Raw genomic sequence first — 15,451 nt, 5'->3', positions numbered from 1 at the left:
TTAATTATTTTGAGCCTGGAGAGTAATGTGACAAATAAGTTGCCTCACAAGATTAATCTTCCAGAAAAGAAGTTCGAAGGGAAGAATATGACCGTGGAAAGTCTATGAAAGTATTCTAGGTATGGAATAGTAAGGCTCTGAACTAGAACAATGGAAAATAGATATTTGGAAGAGAGCTTACCTGAGAAGAGTCTATAAGACTTAGTTATTGGTTCTATAGAAGAATTAGAGAAACTAGCCAACATGATTCTAAGGTTATGATTCTTTGTAACTGAGAGAATAATAATACCTTTGGAGCTATAGAAGCATTGTATATAATATGGTGGTATGTTGAAATGAAGGTTTTAGCTAAGTAAAAAGATACACTAGATAATATATACACTATCTGCAATTAATCTCACACACAATAATAAATGAAAGAAGTCAGACACAAAAGAGTTACTACTATGTAACTTCATTTACATGTAGTTCAAAAATATGCAAAACTAACATGAGATAGAAGTCAGAATATGTGTTAACTTTGGTGAGGGCTGACAGAAGGGCAGCAGGGAACCTTTTGAGGTGCTGGAAATATACACTTTGATCTAGATTGTGTTTACATACATAGATATATATCTGAGTAAAAATCTCTCGACCTGCATGCTTAAGTTTGTGCATTTTACTGTATGTAAGTATTCAAACAAAAATATACAGATAAAATGATTTATAAAGAAATATCAGGAAATTAATAAAAAATATTATTTTCTGCATTTGGTGATGTTTTGAGGATTTGCCATCATTTAATTTTTTAAATTTTATAATTTGTAATTTATTTTCTCAATCATAATAAATATTCACTTTTAGACCTAAAGAAGATATATAATAGATATAAAATTCCAAGAGAAAGTTTCTAACCTCTAGTTGCAGATATTCAAAGGAAATCTGTGAAAACCACTTCCATGATTCTTGGAATCTTCAGCTAGAGCAAAAATATAGAAAGGAAGGACCTATAAATGACAAAAAGACTTTTGAAAATATTTTTTTATAGAAAGCTATTGCCATTCTGTGAATCTCTACTCCTTACCCAGGTGGAAAAGGGGTGGGGAGCTATCTCTTTTATACAAACTTTATTAGAAAATTTGCAAATGGCATAAACATGCATTTCACTGAAGAGAATATATGGTTGGCAAATAAGGACACGAAAAGATATATAGCCTCATTACCCATTAAATAAATGCAAATTAAAACAAGAATGAGATTTTACTACTTATTCCTAAGAAACAGGAAACAAAAGAAGAAACCGTTGAAAGATACCAAGAAAGACCAACTAGTGAGAAGAGTGTTGTGTAAGCCATGTGAAGAAGGTGCCTTAATGGCATCAACTGTGCGGAATGCTGCAGATGGGTCAAGTAAGATAAGAACTATAAATTAATCAATGGATGTGACTTGTTTCTGTATCATATTGCCCAGCAATGCCTCAGTGCATAACTACACAGTGCAGCAGATCGAATACCTACAAATATGGGTTTATTTAGGTGGAAATTGTGCTACTCCAGTATGATATTGTGATTTATAATAAGAAATGATATTGGGGCTTCATTCATTTTGGGCACAGAGCTCCTAAAACTTTTGGAATTCCTGAAGTGATGAGAGCAGGAACGTGGTCTTTTATTGTATTGATGAAGTAACTCTTGGAATGCACCTAAGTATGGTGGCTGGTTGCCAGGGGAGCCAGCCATTATGTGGTGGTGTATAGAACTCCACCCCCGCCCCCCACCACCACTATGTGTTGGAATTAAATACCAGAACTTGTATTTAATATCTCAGAAGATGCAACCTAACTATTGACTCTTTGGGGGAGAAAAAGTCCTAATATGTAACATTCTTTAATTTCCTAGGTACATACTATTGCCATGATCTACTTCAGACTATCAAGATGATGTCATCAAACATGTAGTTGGGAAGCGATGTGCATTGACTACAGTACACTAACCCCAAGATGCAATCTAGAAAGAATGTGCACCATCAGTCATTAAGCATGCCGTTAAAAACAGCACATTAGTTTATGCTAAAGTTGAAAATAATGCTTTCAAATTAGTTTGAAACCACTGTTCAGATGTCTATGTTCAGATGTCTATCTGCAGGAAAAAAGGTTTTATGTTCATGAGACTAATTTTAAAATAGTTTAATGTGTGTGTTAAAAATCAAAATTCTATAGTCATTACTGTCACAAAAACAGTACAAATAGTCACCCTTTTATTTTAGGAAGAAGATCATGAAGTTTCATTTGGAATCTCGGGGAGAAGTAATCTATTAGGAAAATTTCACAAACTCTTTCTATAAGTCATGCCTCTTTTGGAAAGTGATCATAATATTACAAAACATGTCATAGAAATAGGTCTGAAAAAACTGAGCATAACGAAAAAATGTTGCACAACTTATTTTGTATACTTTGTTCAGTATCTATACATTTCTTGGGAAAACTACAGTCTCAGTTGTTCCTGGCCCTCTTTGGAAAATCATAAGCTAAAATAATGGGTAAAAAGCGGAGAAAGTGTGACCTAGGTACCCTCAACTCAACTATCTGAAACTATCTCAGGTTACAATTTATAGAAATAAGTAATCATGTAATTTCTCAAGTGGTTTTAGTTATGAAAAAGTAGTGTGATTGTAAAGCAGCAATTTCACTTGAATTTAAAAAATCCAAGTTAATATATATTTCAAATTATAAATATAATTATATATATTTATATATTATATAATATATAATTATATGTAGTGCTTAATTTTTTAACATTTAAAAATTTTTTGATTATGTTTGGCTTGCGATATTATATTAGATTCAGGTGTACAGCAGAGTGATTAGACATTTATATAACTTACAAAGCGATTACTCCTAGAAGTCTAGTACCTGACACTGCACATAGTTATTATGATGTTATTTACTATATTTCTTATGCTATACTTTACATTCCCATGACTATTTTGTAACTACCAATTTTTACTTCTTAATCCCTTCCCTTTTTTCACCCACCCTCCCTTACCCCTCTCCCATTTGGCAACAATCAAAAAGTTCTCTGTATCTATGGGTTTGTTTCTGTTTTGTTTACTTATTTTGTTGTTTACACTCCACATATAAGTGAAATCATATAGCATTTGTCTTTCTCTGACTTATTCCACTCAGCATAGGACCTTGCAGGTACATCCATGTTGCAAATGCTAAGATTTTATTCTTTTTTATGGCTGAGTAATATTCCATTGTGTATATGTGCCACCTCTTCTTTATCCATTTACCTATTGATAGACACCCAGGTTGCCTCCATATCTTGACTATTGTAAATAATGCTGCAATGAACATATAAATGCACATGTCCCTTTGAAATAATGTTTTGGGTTTCTTTATATAAATTCCCAGAAGTGGGATTACTGGGTCCTTTTTTGTCTCTTGTTACAGATTTTGTTTTAAAGTCTATTTTATCTACTATAAGTATTGCTACCTCAGCTTTTTGTTTGTTTGTTTGTTTCCATTTTCATGAACTATTTTTTCATCCCTTTACTTTCAGTCTGTGTGTGCCTTTCGATCTGAAGTGAGTCTCTTGTAGGCAGAATATGTAAGGGTCTTATTTTCTTATCCATTTAGCCACTCTATGTCTCCAATTAAATTATGTATTTTTAAAGTTCTATAACTTAGATTTTATATTTTTACAGTGAGAGAAAATAGTTTGCCATGTATTAAGTAATTCTACAGAAAAACAATTTTAAAATTCTCTGTAAGATGATATGACATAAAAAGAATAAAAGTCCAATCACTCATGGATCTGAGAGGAAATGGAAAAAAAATGAATAAAACAGGACAAGATTTTTCAATATTTATTTCAATTACGATGATTCTATTTTAACATTTCATTAACAAGAGTCACTTTTGGTACTCAGAATTAGGAACATGAAATATTTTGTCACAAAATTGATTGTTTCTTGCTCTTACATTTACATGTAATGCTGAGAATTTCTGAGTTTCCTGGAATTTCTATTAATGTTTTTAGATATTCCAGTAAAATATTAAAGTGTTAAAGTTTCTGATGATAATGCAAGTTAAATAGATTTCAACCTAAAAAATTTCAAAATTTTCCTTTGGTTTATAATGCTTTGTTTTCAAGTGTCATGTACACACTACTTTTTTTCTATAAATATTTTAATTTTTTTTTTCTAAAAGGACTGTATAACCAAATTTCCTTATAGGCTGTGATAAGAAATAGTTAATGAAATAAGATAGTACTATATAAGATAGTATAGTACTATAAGATCGTATAGTACTATACGATTTCTTAATAGTAATGTTTTTGTTGTTAAAAACATCTATATTGGATTCTCTTTAATGTTAAGGATCCTCACCTCATTCTGTCAAACACTCCACACTATTCTCATTATTTCTTGGAGCAATCCAATGAGATTTTAAAGTGGAAATCATTAGTATTTTATTTTGGTAATAAGAGAAACTGAGGCAAAAAGAATATAAAAGCATCACACAGCATGTTGGCGGTAGGCCTGGAAACAAAACCAACATCTTTAATTTTCCTGCCAAAAGCATACTCTAAAAATGGAAGAAATTGCTTCGTCTCAAAAAAATAGGAAAAGAAAACATACAGTAGTACAATATCACAATTGCTAGGCGTTATGAGGACTAATTAGTGTTCTAAAAAATGTCTATAAAGTTTATTCATTGCAAACAATACATCTATTATTTAACAACTATGTAGAGAGTTTCTAATGCTTAGATGTAGAATAACTACAATACAATAGATTATGAGAAAAAGCACATAAAGAATGGACATATTATTTTGAGTTAATCTTCACATCTCCACCTCTAAATTGTCACTTTTGTAATATACTTGAATTATTTTCCCCAACCCCTCTCAAATACGCACACAGACACACAGACACACAGACACACACACACACACACACACAGACACACACACACACACACACACACACACCCCTACTCCCTTCACTCAAAAAAACTTTAAAATAAATTTAAATTGTTAACGCTTATGATAATTAGAAAGACATCTTGATAATCTGATCAACAGATGGTTGATAAGCTTAATACAGCTTCTATTTAAGTCAAATGAAATGTCTGAAAGGTAGAGTTTAGGTTTATTGCCTTACGTGACAGTCATGGAGCTGCTTTGTCTCAGTTCAGGGGATGTTAAAGCATTGCAGACTGTTTACTTGATAGAATCTGCCTTGTCCTACTGGACAATAATAACAAATGTATGATAATAGAGTCCTTTAAAGTATTTTTTAAGACTTAAATCACATTATTTCCCATATTTTCAAGGGCTAAAAGTTCAAAGTCCCCATAATTGATAAGCATATAGACTGTAGAAGTTTATTGTAGAAAATCTCTGACAATAAATAAGTGCAGTTCTTTCTAATTTGATTCTACTTTATGCAAAACTTAATATTGTTTCCTTCAAATCTCCTAGGTTTATTTCCTCCTCCTTGAAAAGCAGTTATATTCTATTTAATCAGCATTACTGAAGCATCATTATTCTCTTATTCATGTTATTTTATTATGAGATTCTGTTTTCGGTGTATCAAATAATTGTGTTTTTTTAATAAGCTTAGTATTTTAAATTTTATCGAATATTGTATTATCTGTGAATTTGGAAATATGATTATTTTTAGTAGAACTTTTAATGTTCTTCGTTTACTTGTTTAAAAATTACAACCAGTTTCACTTACATGCGCATCTTTATTAAGCTGACTCTTTTTCATGCCACGATAATTTTTTTCTTATTGTGGTTAAGGAAAAAAACATATAATATGAGATCTGCGCTCTTAATGAATTTTTAAGTGTGTAGTACAATATTTACTATAAGCACAATATCAAACAACACATCTCTGGGACTTTTCATCTTGCATGACTACAACTTTGTACCCATCGAACAGCAACTCCCTTTACCAGAGTGATTAACATCTTATCTCTTCTTCTCTGCTTCTGTTTCTTTTACTGTCATTTCCTTTATGGCCTCCTGGTGGCTTTTAGAACTTTCAGTTTTCCAATATTTATTTGTTTAACATAATTAACAAAAGTGTTATTGTGCATATCAAAAACCATAATTATTACTGCATAAGTGGTCACAGCACCTTCTTATGTAATAGGTACTCTGTTACCCCTCTGACCCTAGTTCCCCTTACTGCAACCATCATTCTAAGAAGGATTTGTCAAATCCTAGTTCTCTTGGATAATTTTATGAAGATCAAGGCTAATGAGTGAAAATGGGAATCAGAGAGCTGGAAATCTGTGAGTTAACAATGGAAAAAGCAATTAAGAAATTTAGATCTAGCAACAGTGGAAAAATGAATTAGGAGCCAATGTGGACTTGACAAAAGGTGGAGCTTTTGAGACTTTAGAGAGATTTTTAGAGAGATTTTTGAAACAGGATTTGAAAATATTTTACAATGCAGGATGGATTATCTCCTCTATGAAATTTTCCAAGGGAGACTGAAATCAAAATTCCAATTGCTTCTATCTGGTTTTGACCGATAGATTATTGCTTATTGAAATTAAATAGCTATGTATACTTGGAGAGAAATTTATTTGGGATTTTACACATAAGGTAATTATATACATCCTACATGTATACATGAACTAAAAACTTACTTTCACAATTACCATCAAACTATTATTAAACAGAGTGCAAGTTGATAAAAAATGGCCATTAGGTTTCTTGAAATGTGACAGCATTGTCAGGAAATTTCAGAAAATTTTCTAAATTATACTTTTGGAGGACAAAAAGATAATTAGGAATAGATGATCTAAAAAGACAACTAAACTTATGAAGCTTATTAAAACCTAATAGAATCCCTCACAAAACTGTGAAATGGACATTAGTTTTTAACCCATCTTCAATGGACTCTCATTTTCATAGAAGGTGGTACCCCACTGGATGGAGATGAATCTAAGCCAGATACTTTTGTCTTGCACTTCTGATACCTTGAGTTCATAGATGCTATTATATGATTATTAACTAATTTTATCCAAAAGAGAGTTATTCTATCAGAAGATTAATAAGGAAAGAAATGATGGGAACAAAAATAATGGAAGAATAGATTAGTACTAGGGCCCTGGACATTTATATGTTTTATATATGTTTCTCTCTCTCTCTCTCTCTCTCTCTCTTTCTCTCTCTCTCTCTCTCTCTCTCTCTCTCTCTCTCTCTCTCACACACACACACACACACACACATACACACACTTGTCTTAATTTATTAAAGTGCCTTGTTATTGAAATTGTACAACTGATCTCTTTGTATATCGTTCTCACACTTCAGGGATTACCTTCATTTATATATATGGCAGAGCTTGTGAATCACCTGTCTCTTAATAGCTTCTTCCTTCCTAACAAGATCCCACTATTATTATATACAGCAGTACGCCCATGCCAAGGTAAAACAGTCTATACCAAACATGACAGTACTGATTTCAATTCCTCAACTTCCCTGGCTATTTGACCAAGTATCTATAAAAAGGATAATAGCATATATTTATGGGAAGCTTTCCTTTGCTAATAAAAGGGGAAGATTATTGCTAGCACTTCTCATTCCTATGTATTTCTGTATTACATACAAATACAATGATGTGATATCTGGAACCAGAGCACTCATCTTGCAGCCACAAGGTGACAAACATGAGGAAAGCCAATGGGTTAATGATGATCCAGTCAAAAGGTAGAAAAAAAAACGGATTTCCTTATTGTAAACTCATTGTGTAAGTAGCCCCCGTCTAGGCCACCAGCATGGCTCCTGTTAGAGTGAGGGCACAAGAAATGGTTATCAACATGAAGGCCATACTGCTTGCCTTATCATGATTAATAAATTATTTCTCTCTGACCCAGAGTTTCATGTTTTCTGCTAGCATCCAGAAAACTGTGTTAGGTGAACTTGTTAACTTGAAAACAGGGTAAAATATCAAACACTTCAGAGCTCTTGACACTATGTACTGTTTCAAAGTTTTCTTCATGTTATTATGTATGATTTAATTAATAATTTCTAACTGTTCCATAATAATCTATGTCTTATTATATGAACAACTTTGTATATACCCCTTTATGGATTTGTGAGAGAGTAATTGTTTGTTTGGGAGGGTGTTATAAACCTAAGAGTAGAGCTGCTATAAATAACGCTATTTATACTTAATTTGTGTACTAGAGCCAGATTGCTCTCCAGAAGGGCAATCAATCTATACTCCCACCAGCAATGCATGCACATATCACCTTTGACATTTGGCATTATTTTTTTTCTATTTTTTGCCAATATAACAATCATAAAGTTATGTATCATTTTAGCTCTAATTTGCATTCCTCTGATGGTTTTGAGCATCAATTAATTTGCTTCTTAGCTTTTGGGATTTCCTCTGTAAATTGCCTAAACACATTCCTTTCTTTCTTTTTTTTCTTCTTTTTTTTTTTGCAAACCCTAAAACAACTTCTTTCATACTCTTCCAGAAACTACAGTAAAATCATCCTTCCCTGAATATCCCCCTCCCCCCATTTAATAACTCTGCCTAGAATGTACCTGACCAAATTCAGCTTTTGGACTTATTTAAATGTCACCTTCACCTAGGCAGATGATCATAATGATTGTCACTAAAGACTAAAGGAAAGTTATATTTACCAGTGACAAGATATTTTATTAGTTAAAATCAGTGATATTTCATTGGAAGATATTTAATTATGAAAAATAAATTTAATAGTGGGACTGCTTTAAGTGAGAAATATTATATATTGTTTTTATTTCCTTTTTTTTTAAATTGTGGTATAATTGACATATAACATTATATTAATTTCAGGTGTGTACCATAATAATTTAATTTTTGTATATATTGTGAAATGATCACCATAATTAGTTTACCTAACATCTATCAACATACAGTTACAATTTTTTTCTTGTGATACAGACTTTTAAGACATACTCTCAACAACTGTTAAATACAAAATACAGTATTATTAATTATAATCACTATGCTATACATTATATCCCCATGACATATTTTATAACAGAAAGTTTGTATCTTTTAACCTCCTTTGCCCATTTTACCACTCCCACCACCACCCCTTCTAGAAACCACCAGTCCGTTCTCTATGAGATGGATTTTTGTTTTGTTTGGATTTGAGTTTTCAGATATAAGTAACATCGTATGGTATTTATTGTTCTCTGACTTATTTCATTTAGCATATGCCCTCAAAGTTCATCATGGTGTTGCAAATGGCAAGAATTTATTCATTTTTATGTATGAAAACTATTCCATTGTGTATGTGTATGTGTGTGTGTGCATGTATCACATCTTCTTTCTATTCTTCTATCGATGGGCACTGAAGTTGTTTCCATACCGTGGCTATTGTAAATAATACTGCATAGGACATGGGATGCATATATCTTTTCAAATAAATGTTTTTGCTTTACTTGGATGAATACCCAGAAGGGTAATTGCTAGATTTTAACAAAGTTCTATTTTTAAAATTTTGAGAAAACTATACAATTTTCCATAGCAGTTTCACCAATTTACATTCCCCCACCTCCAACAATAAATACAGATTCCCTTTTCTCCACATCCTTGCCAATACTTATTTTATCTTCTCTTTTTGATAATAGCCATTCTAACAGGCATGAGGTGATACCTCATTGTGGATTTGATTTGCATTTTCCTGATAATTTGTCATGTTGAGCACCTCTTCATGTACCTGTGGCAATCTGTATGTCTCCTTTGGAAAAATGTCAATTCAGTAACTCTGCCCATTTTTAAATAATTTTTTGTTGTTGTTGTTGTTATTGTTAAGTCATATGAATTCTTTAATTATTTTGAATATTAACCCCCTATCAGATATATTACTTGCAAATATTTTCTCCTATTCAGTCAGTTGCCTTTTTATTTAGTTAATGATTTCTTTTGCTGTGCAGAAGATTTTTTAGTTTGATGTAGTCCCAAAGTTTATTTTTTATTTTGTTGCCTTTTCTTTTGGAGTCAGATACAAAAAATAATTGCCTTACCTCCTCTGTTTCCTTCTACAAGTTTTAGGTTTCAGGTCTTATGTTCAAGTCTTGCTTACCTCCTCTGTTTCCTTCTACAAGTTTTAGGTTTCAGGTCTTATGTTCAAGTCTTTAATGCATTTTAAGTTAATTTGTGTATATGATATAAAATGGTAGTTTAGTTTTATTTTTTGTACATGACTGTCAGTTTTCCCAACACTATTTATTAAAAAAGATTGTCCTGTCTCCATTGTATAATCTTGCCTCTTTTGTCATACATTAATTGACCATATATGCATGGGTTTATTTCTGTGCTCTCTGTTCTGTTCCATTGAGCTGTTTCTGCTTTTATGCCAATCTCATATCATTTTGATTACTATAGCTTTGATCTATAGTTTGAAATCAGAAAGTATGATGGTTCTAGCTTTGTTCTTCTTTCTCAAGATTGCTTTGGCTTTTCATGGTCTTTTGTGATTCCATACGAATTTTAGAATTATTTGTTCTATTCTCGTGAAAATTGCCATTGGAATTTTGGTAGAGATTTCATTGAATCTACAGATTACTTTGGGTACTGTGGACATTTTAAGAATATTATTTCTCCCAATCCACAAACACAGAATATCTTTATCAATACCTTATAGTTTTCTGAATACAGGTCTTTCACCTCCTTGGATACATTTATTCCTAGCTATTTTATTATTTTTGATGTAATAGTAAATGGAATTGTTTCCTTAATTTTTCTTCTGATAGTTCATGGTTAGTGTACAGAAATGAACAGAATTTGTATATTGATTTTTCTATCTTGCAACTTTACTGACTTTGTTAATTATTTTTAACAGTTTTTTTGGTGTAATCTATAGGGTTTTCTATGTGAAATATCAAGTCATCTATGAATAGTTACAATTTTTCTTCTTCCTTTCCAATTTGGATGTGTTTTCTTTCTTTTTCTTGCTTAAATGCTGCTTAGGACTTTAAATACTGCATTGAATAAAGGTGGGCACCCTTGTATTGCTCCTGATCTTACAAGCAAAGCTTTCATCTTTTCACTCTTAACTATTGTGTTAGCTATGGGCTTGTCATACATGGCCCTTATTTTTTTGAGGTACTTTCCCTCTGTACCGACTTTGTTGAGAGTTTTTACCAGAAACGGATATTTAATTTTGTCAAATGCTTGTTCTGCCTCTATTTAGATAACCACCATATAATTTTTATTTTCATTTTGTAACATCCAGTGCCCCTACAATGTTAATATTGCTTTATGTTGTCCTGCATGATTATATCCCATAGATAACTTAAGCTTCGTTCACTTTTTAAAATTATTATTATTTTTTTTTTTTGCTTTTTGCTGCTGTTATTGAGTAAGTTTAAATATCGTGTCTTCAATCATAATTGATCCTTTCTTCTGTTTCATCTAGTGTGCTATTGAATCCCTCTAGTATTGTCACTGGTGGGATGAGGTGAAATCCAGCATCACCCCAGTGGCATGGGGGAGGAGGAGGAAGTAGATAGTGGATGGTAGCATTGTGTGTTGTCCCTCCGTTCTTCCCCACCGATGCAGTAAAGAATTACAGATTGGCGAGATTGAGAAAAAGTAAGATATATTGAAAGTACATTTTAGAAGGAGACAGGCCACACTAAGGAAGGCTGCAGCTCTGTGGAATTTATTTAGAAGGCGAAGAAATAAGATAGTACACCCCAAAAGGAGGGGTGGGTTTCCAGCCAGGAGTGCTGTACCAATGCAGAGATGGGAAGATCTGTTTATATCTGGGCCCTGATGGGTGGCCCTGATAAGAGATCTGTATGTGAGGTCACCTTGACTGACAGTTGGCTGCTATACAACTTTTTTGCCTACTGAGCATGTGCTTCCCTAGAAGTCAGTCCGTTATAACTAGATTCATGAACTTCCAGGTATAGTCATGATTTTATAATGATGGTATAATGAGGCTGAAGTTAGGGGCAGTACTTTCTGCGCATGCGTTTGTAGCTGGTTTAGGCCAGCAGTTTTATGGCCTTTGTGCTCTAGGATTTGGGGTAATTTATAACCCTATGAAAGGAGGTATTTCTGGGAGGTGCTTAAGGAGGGTCTTCAAGGGAAGTTTCTATGGTTACAGAGCTGGGCCATGGCTCCTGTCACTCATGCCTAACTACTTCACAGTATACTTTTCAGTTTAGTTTTGTATTCTCAGATATGTGACATCTATTTGGTATTTTCTCATATTTTTTGTCTCTTTATTGAAATTCTCACTGCATTCATCCATTCACCTCTCAAGTTTGATAAATATCTTTATGACCATTACCTTGATCTCTTTACTAAGTAAATAGCTTACCTCTGTTTCATTAAGATATTATTTTTTCTGATGTTTTATCTTGTTATTCCATTTAAAGCATGTTTGTCTGTTTCCTCATTTTGCTTGACTCTGTGTTTGTATATATTGGATGAAATAGTCACCTTTCTCAGTCTTTCGGTGGCTTTGTGTAGGAGATGAAACTTATCATTCAACCTTGCCCTAAATCTCATTTGTCTCTCTATTCTCTGATTGTCCAAGCAGCCTATTTTATTTTTAATAGCTCCCAGTTGTTGAGGATGTGCCAAGACCTGTCAGTATCCCAAAGGGCGGGATCTTAGTTAGCACTTAGTTTCAGGATGATTGGAAACAGATCCTCAAGAAGCAAGTTTTAAAGACTGTGAATATTTACAGTCCTGTGGGACCACAATCATAAACCCTGCTAGCCTCTAGACCAGGCAATCTGGAGGTGTTCATTGGATGACAATTGCAAAAAAATCAGGGCTCCAGATGAGTGTCTAATCTCCTTCCTGAGAGATACCAACAAGCTATAGTGAGTCAGAGGAAGAGTAAAATGATGGCATCCTTTGGCCTGTGTTCCCTGAGAACAACTCTGTAAGCTTCAAGATGTGCAGCAAATCTGAAACCTGCTCTACGGGCTGAAGCTTCAGGACGAGTAAATATTCTTCTCTCAAAGAAAGACACAGATTGTTTCAGTCTTCCATTTGTGTAATACCCTGGAGATGGTGGCCTGAAAAGAACTCTTTCTTTGATTGCTATAATCCTATGGAACCCAGGAACACAAGCCACCATTGACCACCAGAGCCAGATAATCAAGGGGTGTCCTCTGTGCAGCAGCTACTAAAACCATAGCACCAGACACGTGTGGGAGCTCCCCTGGAAAAAATACTGGAGTGCGGTAAAGAGATAACACTTGCCTTCCAAGCCTCTGAAAAAGTTTGCAATCAGCCCTTAGATGTGTATTTAATTAGATGCCTGCCAGGCTGTAGCTGTAATAATAAGCTTATAGGCTTTTTTTCACAGAAAGACTGAGCTCCTGGGTCTGTAGCATCTTGCTGTGCTCTGCAGTTGGTAATTGTAAAAGAATTCTTTCTTTCTTGGTAACAGTCTTGTGGGACCCACGAGTGTGAGCCCCACATGCCACCAGAGCTAGGTGTCCTCTGATAGCAGCTGAAAAAATTGGGGTACAAAACAAGGGCATAAACTCCTTTCTGGAAGATACTGCAAGCTGGAGCAAGGTGCTGGGAGAGAACAAAGACTACATCCACCAGCCTCTCTTTCCTGAGAACACATCTGTAGGCCTCTAGAAATATGCCAGACAAGGAGCCTGCTTCTCAGGCCACTGCTCCTGGACAAACAGATAGGCTGCTTTATTAGGAAGACTGGGGTGTGATTTAGTCTGCTATCTTTGCAGTGCCCTGGAATGGTAGACTGCCAAGAACTATCTCAGATTGTTACCATCCAATGGAACCTAGGAATGCAATCCCCTTGGCCTCCAGAGCCAGGCGGTCAAGGAATGTCTCCTGTGCTGCAGCTGTAAAAACAATTGCACCATATGTAAAACACAGGACACCAGAGGTGTGTAAAATCTCCCTTCTGGGAGATACTAGCATTATGGAGCATAGCAGAGGGAGGGTGCAAAGATGACACCCACTGAGGAAGAGAAAAAGATGACGTCTGCCAACTTTAGTAAGGTAGAAAGTGCAAAGGTTGTGATTACTGGTTGGGGGATCAAGATAGCACTGACTGTGGGAAAAAAACTGGGACCCACTGGCTTTACCAAGGTAGAAGAGAGCACAAAAATGGCACCTATTAGTTCCTTTGGCCCAGGAGAGTATCCCAACAAGTTCCTGCTCTACTGGCTGTCATTTTAAGATTAGCAAATGGATTTTTTTTACATATAGTCTGGATGCTTTTCAATGGCTACTTCTGCACAGGGCTCTAGGGCAATTAAGTCTGCATGCAAGCCCTTTAAAAGCAGTTTCTCAGTCCATTACAGCCTTGTATGTCTTATGGATGTTAGCCAATTGGTTTTCAAAGCCAGGTGTTTTGGAGGTTCATCTCTCAGTTTCAGGTCTTAAAAGTTGGGGTCTCTGATATGGGGTACAACTTTTACCCCTTCTCAAAGAGAAGTTCCAGATTTATGAGTTTTCTACTGATTGTGGGTTGCTGCATGGAGAGTCAAGTTTATGGCAAGACCACAGCTCATCCTCTCCTATCCACCTTGATATGGCCCTTTCCTCATTTGCTGATGTGAAGGAGCTGTTCAACTAGTTTTCGTGTCTTTTCAGAGGAAATTGTTCCATATGTAGCTGTAGATTCAGTATGTCTGTGGGAGGAGGTGAGTTCAGTTTCTTCCTATGTCACTCTATTGGACCACCTGATCTACACATTATTCTTTTTACATGAGAAAAAAAAAATCATATGATTGGCTTAGTTTTGAAACAAATTTGAACTCTCATAAAAATTGGTATAATCGAAATTATAAAGTAATCTCTCATTTATTTGGGGAAATTTGGTAAATCTATTATTTGAGGTAACTCTATTATGTTCGAGGGGAGTGGGTTTCTTAGCAATTACAGCAGAGTTTGTTATTCAGCAATTAGATGTCTTTTATCTAGAGCTACTCATATGAAATGCAGTCTCTCAAAGAATAAGGTCATTTGACACTCAATGAATATGCTAAGATGATTGCAGATGTTGTCACTACCAAATTAATCAATACATATTCTCTTATTATATACCAGATATTCTTAAAAGAAATAGGCAATAATTCTTAAGCTTCTGTTGGTAGAAATATCACCTGCCTGATTTGTTGAATATTCACATTTGTAGTATAAATATTATCCTCTAATTGAGAAAGTTTTAGTTGTCAAAGGTGTACCCATAATTCTATAGTTTTAGTTTATTGTTTAGTGCATTCTGTTATAGGTTTTCTACAGAAAGCATTGACTTAAGAACAAGAAGGCAAATAAGGCTCCAGTATCTAAAATGGAAACCAAACATGAAAACTAGTAAGTGTTGTAGAGTATGATTCTATAGTAATTTGTATACAGAAATCTGTGAGTGGTATGAGTACAGATATATATATATATATATATATATATATATATATATATATATATATAATCT

This window comes from Pteropus vampyrus, unplaced genomic scaffold, assembly GCF_000151845.1.
Source record: "Pteropus vampyrus isolate Shadow unplaced genomic scaffold, Pvam_2.0 Scaffold22, whole genome shotgun sequence".
Taxonomy (NCBI): Eukaryota; Metazoa; Chordata; class Mammalia; order Chiroptera; family Pteropodidae; genus Pteropus; species Pteropus vampyrus.
This window is presented reverse-complemented; position numbering follows the sequence as displayed.